The sequence below is a fragment of the Ursus maritimus genome, unplaced genomic scaffold, assembly GCF_017311325.1.
Source record: "Ursus maritimus isolate PB19 unplaced genomic scaffold, ASM1731132v1 scaffold_20, whole genome shotgun sequence".
Taxonomy (NCBI): Eukaryota; Metazoa; Chordata; class Mammalia; order Carnivora; family Ursidae; genus Ursus; species Ursus maritimus.
In genome coordinates this window covers 39,624,369-39,638,922 of record NW_024424453.1, presented here as the reverse complement: position 1 = coordinate 39,638,922, position 14,554 = coordinate 39,624,369, and the positions used below count along the sequence as shown (strand labels likewise).

General features: G+C 40.6%; 1 protein-coding gene across 7 annotated transcripts in view; it reads left to right on the top strand.

Annotated features, from left to right (window-relative positions):
* Positions 1–14,554, top strand: part of THRB (thyroid hormone receptor beta) — a 369,571-nt gene that overhangs the window by 156,304 nt on the left and 198,713 nt on the right. For all 7 annotated transcript variants that reach the window (XM_040636879.1, XM_040636878.1, XM_040636875.1 and 4 more), the window contains one exon: positions 2,713–2,784. The gene's annotated coding sequence lies outside the window, so the exon portion shown is untranslated. The remainder of the gene's footprint in view (positions 1–2,712; positions 2,785–14,554) is intronic.

The window sequence follows — 14,554 nt, the reverse complement described above, 5'->3', positions numbered from 1 at the left end:
AGTTACTGACTGAAAAAGAAATTGAGCAAGTAAAGAGCCGTTTATAAATAACGTATTAATAAACCAAGTTAAAGGAACTTTATTTATCCTTTAACCTCCAATTTGCATTAATTGGGAGCAGTCACGGGAAATTGTGCCAACTTCACCTCGGGTCAGATGGCTCAACAAAATGAACTGTTTCATGCCCAGAAATAAATATATTCCAAATATAAATATGAATCAGTTACAAAACAGATTCCTTTGAAAGTACAAAATAACCACACTGTTAATATATTTGTGCCCCAATTAAAAATGTGTAAAGAGCACACATTCTAGGCTAAAGTTGTCCCAGGGAGTGATTCTCATTTTTGCTTTGAATCTCATGTAAACAAACTGGGCAGGCTCCTTTGAGCCATGAGCAAATTTGTGGCCCCTGGTTCTCTAAAGAGAAGAAGAATTACAAATGGGTATGTTTAAGTTGGAAAAGTCTGGGGCTTGACCTTGCTCCTTTAAATTTCCTTCATCCCTAAGAAATCACTTTGAATTTGTCTCGTTGGAGCGCTCTAATCTGGTTTGTTCTTGGTTTGAGGCACACCATGAAAGAGATTCTGTCTGTTGGGATTATGGCAAAATTTGGAAGCACCCTCAGTCACACTGTTTTTCAGTTTCCTTCTCTGCAGTTTTATCTTAAACCTGGGCCTGTTCTTAGTTAATTCAGAAAGAGGCCCGTGACGTCTTACTACCCGGGTGAGATTCCTGGCGAGCTGCTTCTTCGCTGTTTGACTTTGGGCAAAAATGTTAAACCTTCCTGTGCCTCTCCTTGCCTCATCTGAAAAATGGTCATAGGATCATTGTGAGGATTAAGCTAAGTAAAATTAGGTAAAAGATTAGCACAACCCAGCCCCCAAAATGTCCTTAATAAAGGTTACATAGAAAATGCTTATTATTATGAATCATGACATGAGAATTTTTAGGTTGTTTTCACTGAGTCAGGTTCACATATATTCTTCAAAATCTAAATCAGAATTATACCCTCAAAAGATAAATGGGGTCCAGTATTTTCATGCAATGGCACTGTTCGTTTTTAAATATCAACGTCAAGGATAGCGGTGTATGCTCACTTATATCCGCCATGAAGCCACAATGACAGTCACAAACACTAGCTTCTTCCTGGGCTTGTCTGTGTATTCTTTGAGAAAGCTTTTAGAATATGCTTCTTAAAAATGTCTTGGTCTTCTGCCTCGTGCTATCAGATTTTCTGATGTTCTAGCAAACAGTGAGGTCATAGTGATGGTTTGGGATTTCAAGTCTGTTACAAGAGCAGTGGACAGAGCCTGAGGAAAGCAGATAAATACAACCCCAAGTCTTCCGCCATGTTGTTTTAAAAGGGAGGAAAATGAATAACAAGCCGATCAATTTTTAACAAGTATGTTTTGCCTTTTAACACACCGAGTGTCCCTTCTGTGTGGAGTCATGGAGTAAAAGAGCCACTGTGAAAACAACAGCATCCTGAGGAGCTCAGAGTCCGTCACAGAGGAAACTTACACATCCGCACACGCAGATGCACACCCACACACACCCAACAATCACTTTAATGATATAACAAGCGCTTTTATGGTGCTGTAAATGTTGGGTGTTGAGTGAAAAGACAGTGACGGAGCATATATTCATCCAATGTGGCGGCTACAGGGAATGTGACAGACCAACACGGTTGGCTCTCCATACACGATGTTGAGTCAAAAATGGAGAATGGTAGATACACATACAGAGATTCGTATCATAGAGGTAAACACACAAACACAGATCATTGTCCTGGACGCACATATTGTATATAAATATAAAAAAAAAAAGTGGACTAGAAAAATACAGATTCATGGTCTGGCCTTAGAGTGGGGTTGTCTATACTCCCTATTTTTTAATGTAAAAAGAAAAAGCAGCTATGACAAAATTTATCAATGGTCCATTTGAGGCAGCAAGAACACAGACATTTGCTCTACTAACCCCTGTTTCTCTGAGTTCTAAGTTCCCCACAACAGCCACAAAATTTGCGGGACCACAGTTAACCAGAAAGCAGCTTCTCGCTTGCTCTTCAGACAGACCCTCGGAACCGTCCTCTGCTGAACAAGTAGATGCCATGGTCTGTTTGGCCGCCTCTTTCATCTGTCGATACCTGTGGGAAGTGTCCCCAGCATAATCACACTGAACACCATCTAGACAGTTCCACAGTTCCAAGCCCGGCTGCGTCCCCTGATGAGGACCTGTCATTGCAGCACAGGCCATGGCGGACACTTCTGTTGGCTGAGACCGGTCCTGGGAAACATCCTCTGAGGCCAACCATACCTTCGTTAGCACAAAATCTCTAAACCATTTCAGCTCTACATATGCCTTTTAACCATCTTTCCGGGCTGGCAATCCAAAACTCCCGAGTCTTGCCCACAGCCAGGTAGCTCTTTGGGATCCACAAGCGTTGTCCTGTGCCCCTACTGTGTTATTGAACTTCTGTGTTCATGTTTTTTTCTCTGAAACTATCTCCCCTTTGGAAGATTTTATCTCAGTCTATTTGCATTTATTCAGAATCAGAGACAGCTCTGAAACCAGGCCCTATTTAAACACAGAAAGAAGAGCAGTTGCAGATGAAACAAATGTTGGGGGAACTTAAAAAAAAAAAAAAAAAGAAAGGAAAAACAAAAACAAAACACTTCTATTTACCTTCTTGTGTTTCCTTTTTTCCAGATCTGCGGTTTCCCTCCCGTCGGCCGGCCTGCGTGGGTGCCAGCTTCCGCACGGGATTTAATGGATCAGAAGGTCAGATGTCAGGCTTGACTTGGCTGTTTGCAGACTCGTGATCTTTATGATTAATTGTCACTTTTTAGCACTAGGGGAATTACCTTCTAATTCATGGCATCGCTGCTGTTATTTAACATACTTTTAATCTCTGTAGGTATTCAGGAGAAATAGAAAACATTCAATGGGCTGGAAAATCATAATGGAGAAAAGGAAGTCTGCAGAAGTTAACTTAGGGCAAGAAGAGTAATAATCCGACAATGAGAGAGAGGAGCCGTATTTCACCTGTTATGTGGGGACGTTGCGCTCAGGGAAGACCCAGCAGCCCTCTCCAACTGCCTTTTCCTTAAGTGCTAAAAAAAGGCGTCAGGAGTAGCAGATCGGTGGGTTAGAGCCCGTGGGATAGGGCTCGGCACCTGTGCGGTGCACACCCCCTTGCTTTCCGGGCAAGCCCTCCGTTCTCCCTCTGGTCCCCAGATGTTTGGTAACGTCAAGCAGCCTGTTTGGAAGGCTACGTTATAATTTGGAACCCGGTTTGTTTACATTATTATAACAACAGTTTCAGTTTGTCTCTGCAGTTAAGATTATGTCAGCACTTTCCTTTCTGTGTTTATTATTTTTAGCAGTTTAAAAGCTACCCGTGAAAAATGGCTTTCTGGCTGTCAGGTGACATTCCGGCTGGGCCAGGGTCTGGTGGAGTCTATAGAAACGCTCCCGGGCTGTGAGAGTCGAGTCTTTTGAATGCTGTCTTTGTGCCTCCCCTTGCCCAGGGCCTCTGGCTTATTGTCTAGGCGCCTCAGTCGGGGTGGCGCTATCTGATGGTAACCACTACTAGTATTACAGTGCTCGGTGCCCGGACCCTCCCTGGGGGCCCCCCGTCTGGCTGCCTCTGTCTCCTAGCCCTCCCTCAAGGGAACCGGTCAGAGCTCTCATATCAGAAAGCACTATTTGCAATTTATAGAATGTTCGAGGGAAAATTATCAGTAAGGATCACCTGGGCCGGCGGTTCTCTAACATTTTTTTTTTTTTTTTACAAAGAACCCTTTTCCCAAATGAAATCTCCCAGGGAACCCCAATTTGTAAGACAGGGAAAAGTACAGCTGTTCTGTTTGAAGGGGAGGAGGGTTGCCGCAAAGCCCACCCTTCAGCCTCCTCCTCACCCACCCCAACCAAGGTGACTCCTCAGGCCCCCTCACGGCTCCCAGGAGACCTCCCGACTCCTCAGGATACTGGCACACCATTCTTACAAGGCGACCCCTTCCACTTACAGATAAGGAAACTAAGAGGTGATTTTTATACAGGCTTCAAACATGAGACATTAGACACTAAGCCACAAAAGAGTACACTCTGTATTAATCCATCTTCATATAGCTCTAGAAAAGGCAAAACCCATCTGTGATGATAGAAATTGAAATAGCGGTTACCTCGAGGAGAAGAGGGCATTGACTGGCAAGGGACAGAAGGGAATCTTCTGGGGCGATGGAAATGTATATCTTTATAGGAGTGCGGGCTACATAGCATTTGTCAAAACCCCTCTGTGCTTTTTACTGTCTGTAAATTATACCTCCATCAAAAAATAAAAACAAAAAGGGAAAATAAGGCAAACGGATAAATGAATTAGACATTTAATACATAGAAATACTGATGAGCTTCCTTAAATTTTGAAAATACTAATGAACTTCCTTAAAGCTATGTGGACTATTTATTGAGTGGGCTCTAAGGTCATTATACAGTTTTAGAAGACAGGAGACTGTGCTCCTCTTCCAGAACTTCCTTTGTTCAATAATGGCCAACATCAAGGGGAAAAAATTTCTTAGAGAATACCAGACAGTGGAACCACTGGCTACCTTCTGGGGTCTTCTAGCCTGTGATATGGCTAAAAGGTGATACGTAGGCAGAGTGAGAGTGGAAATCTTGAACACGGTACTTCATACATGCATTGCTTTGACATGTACTATACATGTACTAGTGATAATGCTCCAGAAAGCCTTCATCATGTTTTAATCCTTGCTCCCTCATCGCAGCGCTTTTCCATCACCTATGAAATGCAAGATTCCTTTTCCCGTATCTTAGTGGAGTGGGACTACTGGTGACTGAGATTGGGATTCGGTCCTCAAGAGACACCTGCAGAATAGGGCTACCCCGGGTTCGGTCTTTCTGCTTTGGGCATTGTCAAGTACTCTCAAATGACGGGCTTTGTGCCTATACCTTTGCAAGAGGCACTTTGACCCTTAAAAAAATACTTCCTTTTCCCTGAAATACTTTGAGCCAACCCTACTTAAATTTTTCTATTTGTGTGTTTTAGAAGTCCTGCAGTAACACGAAAGGTGATTGTTTGGGTTGAAGTGCAGCTAAGGACATAGGCCAGGCCAGATGGGACCCAGCAGCCAACTCTGCATTTAGAGCCTGAGGAGAACACTAAGCAGGCAGAAGGAAGGGAAATGTTTTGTTTTGTTTTGTTTTTTAGTGTTTATTTTTAATGGCTTCAAAATTTTTTTACTTAAATTCCTTTTAGTTAACGTACACTATATTATTAGTTTCAGAGGTAGAATTTAGTGATTTATCAGTTACATACAGCACCCAGTGCTCATTCCATCATGTGCTCTCTTTAATGCCCATCACTCAAATACCCCATCCCCCACCCCTTCCCCTCCAGCGACCCTCAGTCTGTTTCCTATAGTTAAGAGTCTCTTATGGTTTGCCTCCCTTTCTGTTTTCATCTCATTTTATTTTTCCTTCCCTCCCCCTATGTTCATCTGTTTTGTTTCTTAAATTCCACATATGGGAGCGTCTGGGTGGCTCAGTTGGTTGGTCGACCGCCTTCAGCTCAGGACATGGTCCCAGGATCCTGGAATGGAGCCCCATGTCAGGCTCCCTGCTTCTCCCTCTCCCTCTGCTCCATCCCACACACCCCTCCCCCTCATAATAAATAAATAAATAAATAAATAAATAAATAAATAAATAAATAAAATCTTTTTTTAAAATTCCGCATATGAGTGAAATCATATGGTATTTGTCTTTCTCTGATTTATAGTCAGTCAGAGAAAGTTTTTTTGGGGGGGGGAGTCTGGAGCCTGATGTGAATTTGGATCTCAAGACGCTGAGATCATGACCTGAGCCAAAATCAAGATTGGACGCTTAACTGACTGAGCCACACAGGTGCCCCTGAAAATGTTTTCGGAAAGGAAATGATGGCAGTGTTAGGAAATGGTAAGAGAGGGTTACATGGAGCCAGAGCGGGAAGGGTTTGAAGATACTCAAATGTTCCAGCCTTTGAGGCTGTGCAGACAAACTCGCTACTACTTGAGTGATTTCCCAACAAAGGGCCAAGGCCTATTTAACTCACAAGATTGATCCACAATAACAAAAATTTAGTTCACTAATGAAGTCATGGCAAAAATGAACCATCCATAGAAAATAACATTTTAAATAACCAGAACCTATTTTAACCCACACAGTCCGTGCTTTGCACATACAAATTTCCTAATTGAATCAAATTTAATCGAGGATGATTCTTACTTAACCAATTTAGTTTAATGTGCATAAAAGCAGAAATAAAATTACACGATCTGAGAGTTTGGGCAGAATGTGCTTTTTTTGCGATTTTATGCTCATTTGAAAGGAACTGTTTCTTCACATCATTAAGAGTCAACTTGTTTAAATGGAAAATAGAAGACAGAAATTGTATGTCTTCCCATTCCAGTGATGTGGGGAAAGTGATTCTCCTAGAGCCAACATTCTTAAAATTTATGCGTGTGTGGAAGTACACATTTATCTATAGGTCAAGTGCTCTTAGGACAATACAACATGTGTGTAGTCAGATTCTAGTTATTCATGAGAATGAGGGTAAAATATCAATAATCGAAGTCCAGTCTACTGACATATTTTCCATTGACTTCTAAAAATTAGCAAACTGAAACTTTCAACTATTCTTATAAGGACTGTTAACAAGTGGGACAATATCCTGGTTTGAGTTTTATCCCCCTTTCCCTCCCCAACTATTTTTCCTACTGGTGCCATTGGTATAATAACTGAAAAAGAGAATGAAAGAAAAGTAACAAACACTGTAATGTGCATATTAAAAATAACATTACTATTATTGTTATTATTGGTTCCTAGACAATAAAATTGAGGGTAAAATGAACAGAAGCAATGCCTAAAGACATAATTGTCACAGTGGCAAGGCTGGACTTGAACTCAGGTCTTTCTACCTGTAAACCCCGTCTTAAGAAGAAAAGCAATGGTTCAATATTAATCAAAATATTACATTGGCTGGGGCGCCTGGGTGGCACAGTCGTTAAGTGTCTGCCTTCGGCTCAGGGCGTGATCCCAGCGTCCTGGGATAGAGCCCCACATCAGGCTCCTCCGCTGGGAGCCTGCTTCTTCCTGTCCCACTCCCCCTGCTTGTGTTCCCTCTCTCGCTGGCTGTCTCTCTGTCAAATAAATAAATAAAATCTTTAAAAAAAAATATTACATTGGCTGGATTGGAGAAATAGCTACATTAGTGGAGAGAATAAGCTACTATTTAGGGCCTGCCCATAACAGAAAACCATAATAGTGACAAACACTCAAAAGTATTTTTCTCTCCACAGTAGCAGGGGGTAGTTCTACAATCATCAGGGACTCGAGCACCTTTTATCTTTCTGTATTTCTATTCCTCACACATGACTTTATCCTTAAGTTTACCTCTTGGTTCAATATGGCTGCTGGAGCTCTAGCCCTCACATATAAATTCCAGGCAACAGGAAGGATGGGAAGAGGAAAGTGAAAGGCACCCATCAACAGCTATTTTTCCTCTCTAGGAGGCCTTACCAGAATTCCCACCCCACAACTTTTACCTACATTCTACCAATTCCTAGTTGTAAAAGAAGCTAGAAAATGTAGTTGGATACTTTGTATCTGGAAGTAAAGTGAAATTTGGTTATAAAAGAATAACATGGAGGCACCTAACAGACCTAGTCACAGAAGCTTTTCAGTTCTGGAGAGGAATGATCAGGGTGGTTCTTTAGAGGAAATGACCTTGTAGCCAACTGCATGATGGATAAAAGGGGGAGCAATAAAAAGTACCTTTGAGGGGCACCTGGGTAGCTCAGTTGGTTAAGCGTCTGACTTGATTTGGGCTCAGGTCATGATCTCAGGGTTATGAGATGAGCACCATGTCAGCCCAAAGTGGAGTCTGCTTAAGATTCGCTCTTTCCCACTCTCTCCACCCTTCTCCTTCCCCTCTCTAAAAAAGAATGGCTTTGAGAACTTCGATTTGTGCTGATAAGCTTCTTATTAGTGAGGTTGCATTAGGGACAGGAGAGAAGAGATGGATGTGATAGAACTTACAAAGAATGAATTGACCAGAGAGAATATATTCATTAACTATATAGTTCAAAACTGTGTTTCCGCAAACACACACACACATGCGTATGTGTATATAAATACATTATTTATGTGTATGTATATTCACATGCATATATAGGAATGGCAACTCAGGAAAGACATTTAACTAAACTTCTAGGAAACAGGATCTGGATAAAAAAAAATTTACACGGTATTTGTCTATATGGAATATTGGCTGGGAATTTACGATGCATTCTTTTGGCAATGGATAAATATTACATACATGCATACATAAGGACATGTATGCACACATACAACACAAACAAAGAACTTTTCTAGGGCTCCAGACCACCAATAGCAATGACCTTCAAACTATGACATTCCTAAAAAAAAGAAAAAGGAAAAAAAAGGGGGGGGGTCTAAGTAATAGAGTTTAAAAGGAATGAGGAAAAGGAGCTGTAAAGATAACTAAGACGTTATCATAAGAAGCCAAGCTAGAGAAAGTAGGAAAGTCAGGATGGGGAAGGAAACCAGTTTTTCTTTCAACTCTTCTTTCTTCCTTCTCTCCTCCCTCCCCTCACCCTCCACACCCACTTCCTTCTTTCCTTAATTTTAGGAAGAATAGAATCTAACTTGGTAGCTATGTTTTCATAGACTTTTCATTATGAGCTCCCAAATGAGAAAGAATTTAATCTCCAGTTCGTCATCACATCCCTTTTGTTAAACCAGAGCACGGCAGGTAATGTCTTGCCTTTTTGTAGATGACAGAATCAAAGCACGTCTGTGGTGCTGGTAGGTTGGAACCAGAGCCTCCTGGCATAGCCCTTTGGGAACTCCATTGTATGCATGGTACCTAATACACCCACAAATGCACACATCCCTCATGTATGTAATCCACAGGGCCGAGCAAAAATGACCAAGTTTCTCGGTACCACTCCTTTGATCCTCTGTGTTTGACATCTTTGGCTGCAAAACAAGAATAATTTTTCATTTTAGCTTTTGGAATCATCTACCATTGAATAAGCGCCACTTGATTTTCTGATTTTAACCCCCTTTGATCGAATTTCATAAAACTCACATGCACCCTGTTTTACCCACCAAATGTTGGAGAGGGGCACGTTTGGTTGGGCACGGGCTGCCGGCTACTCCAAGTGAGAAGCCTTCTGCGACAAGAGTTGTAATTTTTGCTGTCACATCCTGGAAAATATCTCTTGTTAGAAAGTAAATGCCAGGGTGCCTGGCTGACTCAGTCAGTGGAGCATGCCACTCTTGATATCAGGGTTGTGAGTTCAAACCCCACATTGGGTGTAGAGGTTACTTAAATAAATACATAAATCTTTTAAAATGTTTTTCAAATAAAAAATAAAAATCAAAAGTAAATGCCTATACCTTTACATAGTAAAAGTATAAAAATAAACATGGGAAAAATTCACACCAACTATAAAATCATAGCTACGTTGGCAAGACAGGGTGGGAGAGGAAAACGAGGGAGATGGGTCATTAGTGTTTTGCTATGTTTCATTTCTTATAAAGAGGGAGATAAAGCAAGTAGAGCAAATCCGAGTGGTGAGTACGTGGACGTCTGTAATATTGTTTTATATACCTTTTGATGTGTGCAGTATTTCATAATTTAAAAAAAATTTAAGCAAATGCCCTTCACATAGACAAAGTGATTGGAACCCTCCACATTCTTTACTCCATCCTAAGAATCCACTTACAATCACATACCATCCTTCTTTGTCTTTGCATATGCTATTTCTCCCTGCCCCCCTCTACTCTTTTCCCGAATAACTTCTCTTCACCTTGCCAGACTCAACAGTGGTATCCCAGTCTCTAGGAAGCCTTGCTTTTCTCCTTGCCCCCAATTCATATCTGGGTTTGAAGGCTCTGCTCATGTCTCAAAGAACATTGTGCATATTTGTATCATGGTGTGTGTTACACTGTTATGTAAACCACTGGTTTGTTTCTCTGACTTCCAGGACTGTTCCCTCTGGCTGAGCTGTAATTCTCCAGGGAGCACCATTTACACAGTGTCCAACCTGCACAACTGTACGGGTCAGTCCCGCCTTCTTCCTACCAGAGAGAGACCATCAGTATACCTCTATGCAGAATACTTTGCCTAGTCCAAATGAGAATAGGCACATACTCATATAGCAAGAACTTATTTAATGAATGAAAAAATAAGCAGTCAACCAAACCCTAGTTGCCTTGATGAAGAATTCTCTAGACAAGTGGTTCTCAAAGTGTGGCCCCTGCACACAGCAACTACATCAACTGGGAACTTGTTAAAATGCAGATTCTCAGACCCCACCCCAGACCTACTCAATCAGAAACTCTGGAGGTGGAACCCAGGAACCTTTAACAAGACCTCCAGAGGATTCTGATGCACACTTAACTTTGAGATATATTAACTTAGATGGATCAAAACAAAAAGCAGAGATTTCACGTCATGTCAGTTGAGTCTGGAGAAGTGAAGAGAAGTTGTCTAAGGAACAGTAAGAGTAGGGCGGCAGGCAGAAGAAAGCATATGAAAAGACAAAAGGGCATGATATGTAATTTGTAAGTTGATTGCTATGGATGAAGGGAAGAATTCAGGCTGATGGGGCAAAAGAGCTGGTGATCAGGTGTTAGGTCATAGAAGTCTGTCTAAGGTATTTAGATTTTAATCTGACAGCAGTAGGGAACCATTTTTTAAAAATTAAACAAGGTAGTGATTTGATCTAGTTTAATATTTCAGAAAGAGTCCTATGGTAATGGTGTGACAGATGGGATGAAAGTGAACTTTGCCACTATGGGCCACGTAAACAGCTATTAATTAGCCCAGGTAGAAAATGATGAGAGTGGGGCGCCTGGGTGGCACAGCGGTTAAGTGTCTGCCTTTGGCTCAGGGCGTGATCCCAGCATTATGGGATTGAGCCCCACATCAGGCTCCTCCGCTATGAGCCTGCTTCTTCTTCTTCCACTCCCCCTGCTTGTGTTCCCTCTCTCGTTGGCTGTCTCTATCTCTGTCGAATAAATAAATTTTTAAAAAATCTTTGAAAAAAGAAAAAGAAAATGATAAGAGCTGAACTAAGGCAGTTCTGCTAGGAATGAAGAGGATGGGATGAGTTCGAGAAATATTACGCAAGCAGAATTGACAAAACATGGGAATGGAAGAATTCAGGAATCAAGGGAGAAGTCATTGAGGATGGTTCCTGGGTTTGTGTCTTATGCAATGGAAGTCCATTGGAACCATTCCCTGAACTCAGACAAGGTGAGGAAGAGTTTTGGGGGCTAGGGTAGGGGCTGGAGAAGGTGACTTTGATTGGGACATGTGAAGTCGGAGGTATTTATGAAACATTCATATGGAGGTATCAAGTGCTCACAGATACATCCTGGGCTGGAAACTTCAGTTTGGTATCTAGGTATTAATTATTTATATATCATTATAAATAATGCTGCAGTAAATATACATAAATTTTATCTTAATATCTGATGATTTCCATAAGAGATGTTTCTAGAATAAAGGTTGTTGATAAATATAACCAGATTATTTTTAAAAAGGTTGTATCATTTCATGCTTCCATTAGTATCGTAGAAGAGAATCTCATCTCATCTTCACCAACATGATTTAATCTTCAGAAACTGGATATCCCAATAGTGAGGTTGCTTTAAGGTTACTTGATTACTTGTAAGGTTGGAAATATTTCACTTTTTGTTGACTTTTATCCAAAGATTATCTGTTCATGTTGTCTATTTTCTACAGGACATTGATTTTTCAAGCTGATTTTTAAGAACTCTTTTTCTCTATTAAGGATTTTATCTCTTTGCCAGTCTCATGCATTGCAAATAGGTTTTTCCAATTTCTCATTTGTCTCTGCTCTAATAGTAGATGACTCTTCCCTCTGCCAAGAACACTCTCAAGTATTCCTCAGGGTAGCCAGTAAGAGCACCTACTGCAAATGTTTATATGAATGGTATCATTCTTGAGGTCTACTCTGACCACCACATTTAAAACATCAAGCAGCCAACAAACACAGCCCTTGGCACATCTGATTGCTGCCGCCCCACTCTTGGTTCCACTTTTTTTCTCATGGCCCTTTCCACCTTTTCACATACAATATAATTTATTTTTGTTATCTGTCAGTCTTTACCCACTACAATAGCCACCTTAACAGCAAAGACATCCAGACCTTTGTCTATTTTGTTTATGTACATGCATAATCTTCCAAACACTTAGAAAAATGCCTGACACATAATAGATGCTTAATAAATATCTGCTAAATGAGTATCAATTCCTTTTATATTTGCATCTATTGTCACAGAGTTTCAAAATTTAATTCATAAAAATTTATTGGTCTTTGAAATCTCTTCCATTTTCACACTTAAATATTTTTCCCATGTAAAGATCAATTACATATTTAGCTGTATTTTCTTGAATTTTTTAAATTTTCTTAAAAGAATTCCTCTTTTTTTTTTTTTAAAGATTTTATTTATTTGTTCAACACAGATAGAGACAGCCAGCGAGAGAGGGAACACAAGCTGGGGGAGTGGGAGAGGAAGAAGCAGGCTCACAGCGGAGGAGCCTGATGTGGGGCTCGATCCCGCAACACCGGGATCACGCCCTGAGCCGAAGGCAGACGCTTAACGACTGTGCCACCCAGGCGCCCCAAAAGAATTCCTCTTTAAAACATCTAGGATTCACTAGAGTGTGTGGTGTGAGATGAGGCTCTAACTAGGTATTTTCCCCCAGAACTGTCAATTTCACCTCATTTTTTAAATTGCTTCATCTCTGTGGCATTAGTTTGCAGTCTACTTTTTAAAAATCTTACACTAAAGTCATACAGGAGGGTCTGATTAGAACCTAGAAGAGTTCACTGGAACCTAGAATGTTCCATTATCTACTAGTGGACGTTTTAAACCCTTGCCATTAGAACTTGCCAACAGTTTTATAGCAAGTATTTGGTTGAACTAGAAGTAAAACTCAAATTTCTTCATTCCTAAATAGATTTGTTAGAAGTAGGAGCATGGGGGAGGGCTTTCTTTAGCCTTCACTTGGGTGAAGAGAATAGTTTATTAGAAAATGTTCATCTCTTTCGCAAAATGGACAAATTACTTAGCTTAAACACAAGTTTTTGCAATGGTTGTTTTCTGTGTTGCGTTGACTTATTTCATGAATATCCTCAATGGCAACCATTTAAGAAGACCACGTTGATCAGACAGCTTTTTCTTGAAATGTGACTTCATTCCAATGCACAATAATTTCTGGTTTTGGATTGTGCTTTCTATTAATAATAGATGGAACATCTAGTTACTAGCACCCTTTGGGCAAAGTGTTGTCAAATATTTATTAAGCTTTTCTCTATGCAAAACACCAGGCTACACCAGTGGGAGGCACAAAAAACAGCCAATTATATTCCCCAAAGAAACATAAAATTAACTGGGGAGTCGAGATACATATGCAGGCAGAGGTGAACAATAATCTTAGTTATTCATATTATTTACGTTTTTGACAAAATGAATGGGGCAGACTCCATAGTCAAGATATTATGAGAAAGAGATAATGGTGGTCGCAGTGACCCATGAAGCCTTTACTGCAGAGATTTGAATTTGAATCAGGCCTAAACGAATAAGCAGGATTTGACGTTTATAGAAGAAGAGAAAGGAAGAGGGAGGTCACTAGTCCTGAAACCTGTTCGCATCATTCAGCAGTTGTGTGTGTGTGTTCTGTGTTTTCATTGTTGCTGTCGTTGTAGGCAACGGGTGGTTTCATTACCGGACCGTTGCTGTCTTATGGTTTGATACACATCTAAACTGGATTATTTCTACTTTAAACGTTTGATGCACTAACGTAGCTTGAAGGTGAAATGAATCCGTGAGGAAGATCTAGCGAAAATGCTTAGACTTGGACTGATCGTCATCAAGCAGCGATAAGTGTGCTCTCTGCCCTTTTAAAACCATTTGCTGTTATGAATCGAGGATTGCCAGTCACTTCTCTCAGTGTTGTGTTCTTCCTGTGAGAGGAAACATCTGATATGGCAGGTATCGTGACAACCATTAGTTATCAATGTATCCGTGGCAGGGGCTCCTCTCACATCATCTGGAGACCCCGATTTAGTAATTAGTATAACCTTTTCCTCCCGGCAAATCTTTTACGGGAGTCATTAATAGATAAAAGAATTCATCTGCTGAACTATATATTTGGCTTCTTTCTCTTTTACTGCTTCTTCTTACTGCCTTGAAGAGGATGAAAGACAGACAGACAGACGTAGGATGCGGGAACTTAACCCACAGTCTGAAAAGACAGACTGTGACTAGCTAGGAGCCTCCTGCAATCATCTTTTTTACTCACCTTCTCTAGATGTTCCTGCTTAATCTAAAATATTCTCATACATATTTTATATTTCCCATTTAATCAAAAGTAATATAATATATACATTTTTTTCAGCAAGATACACACAGCATTAGAATATGCTTATTCTAA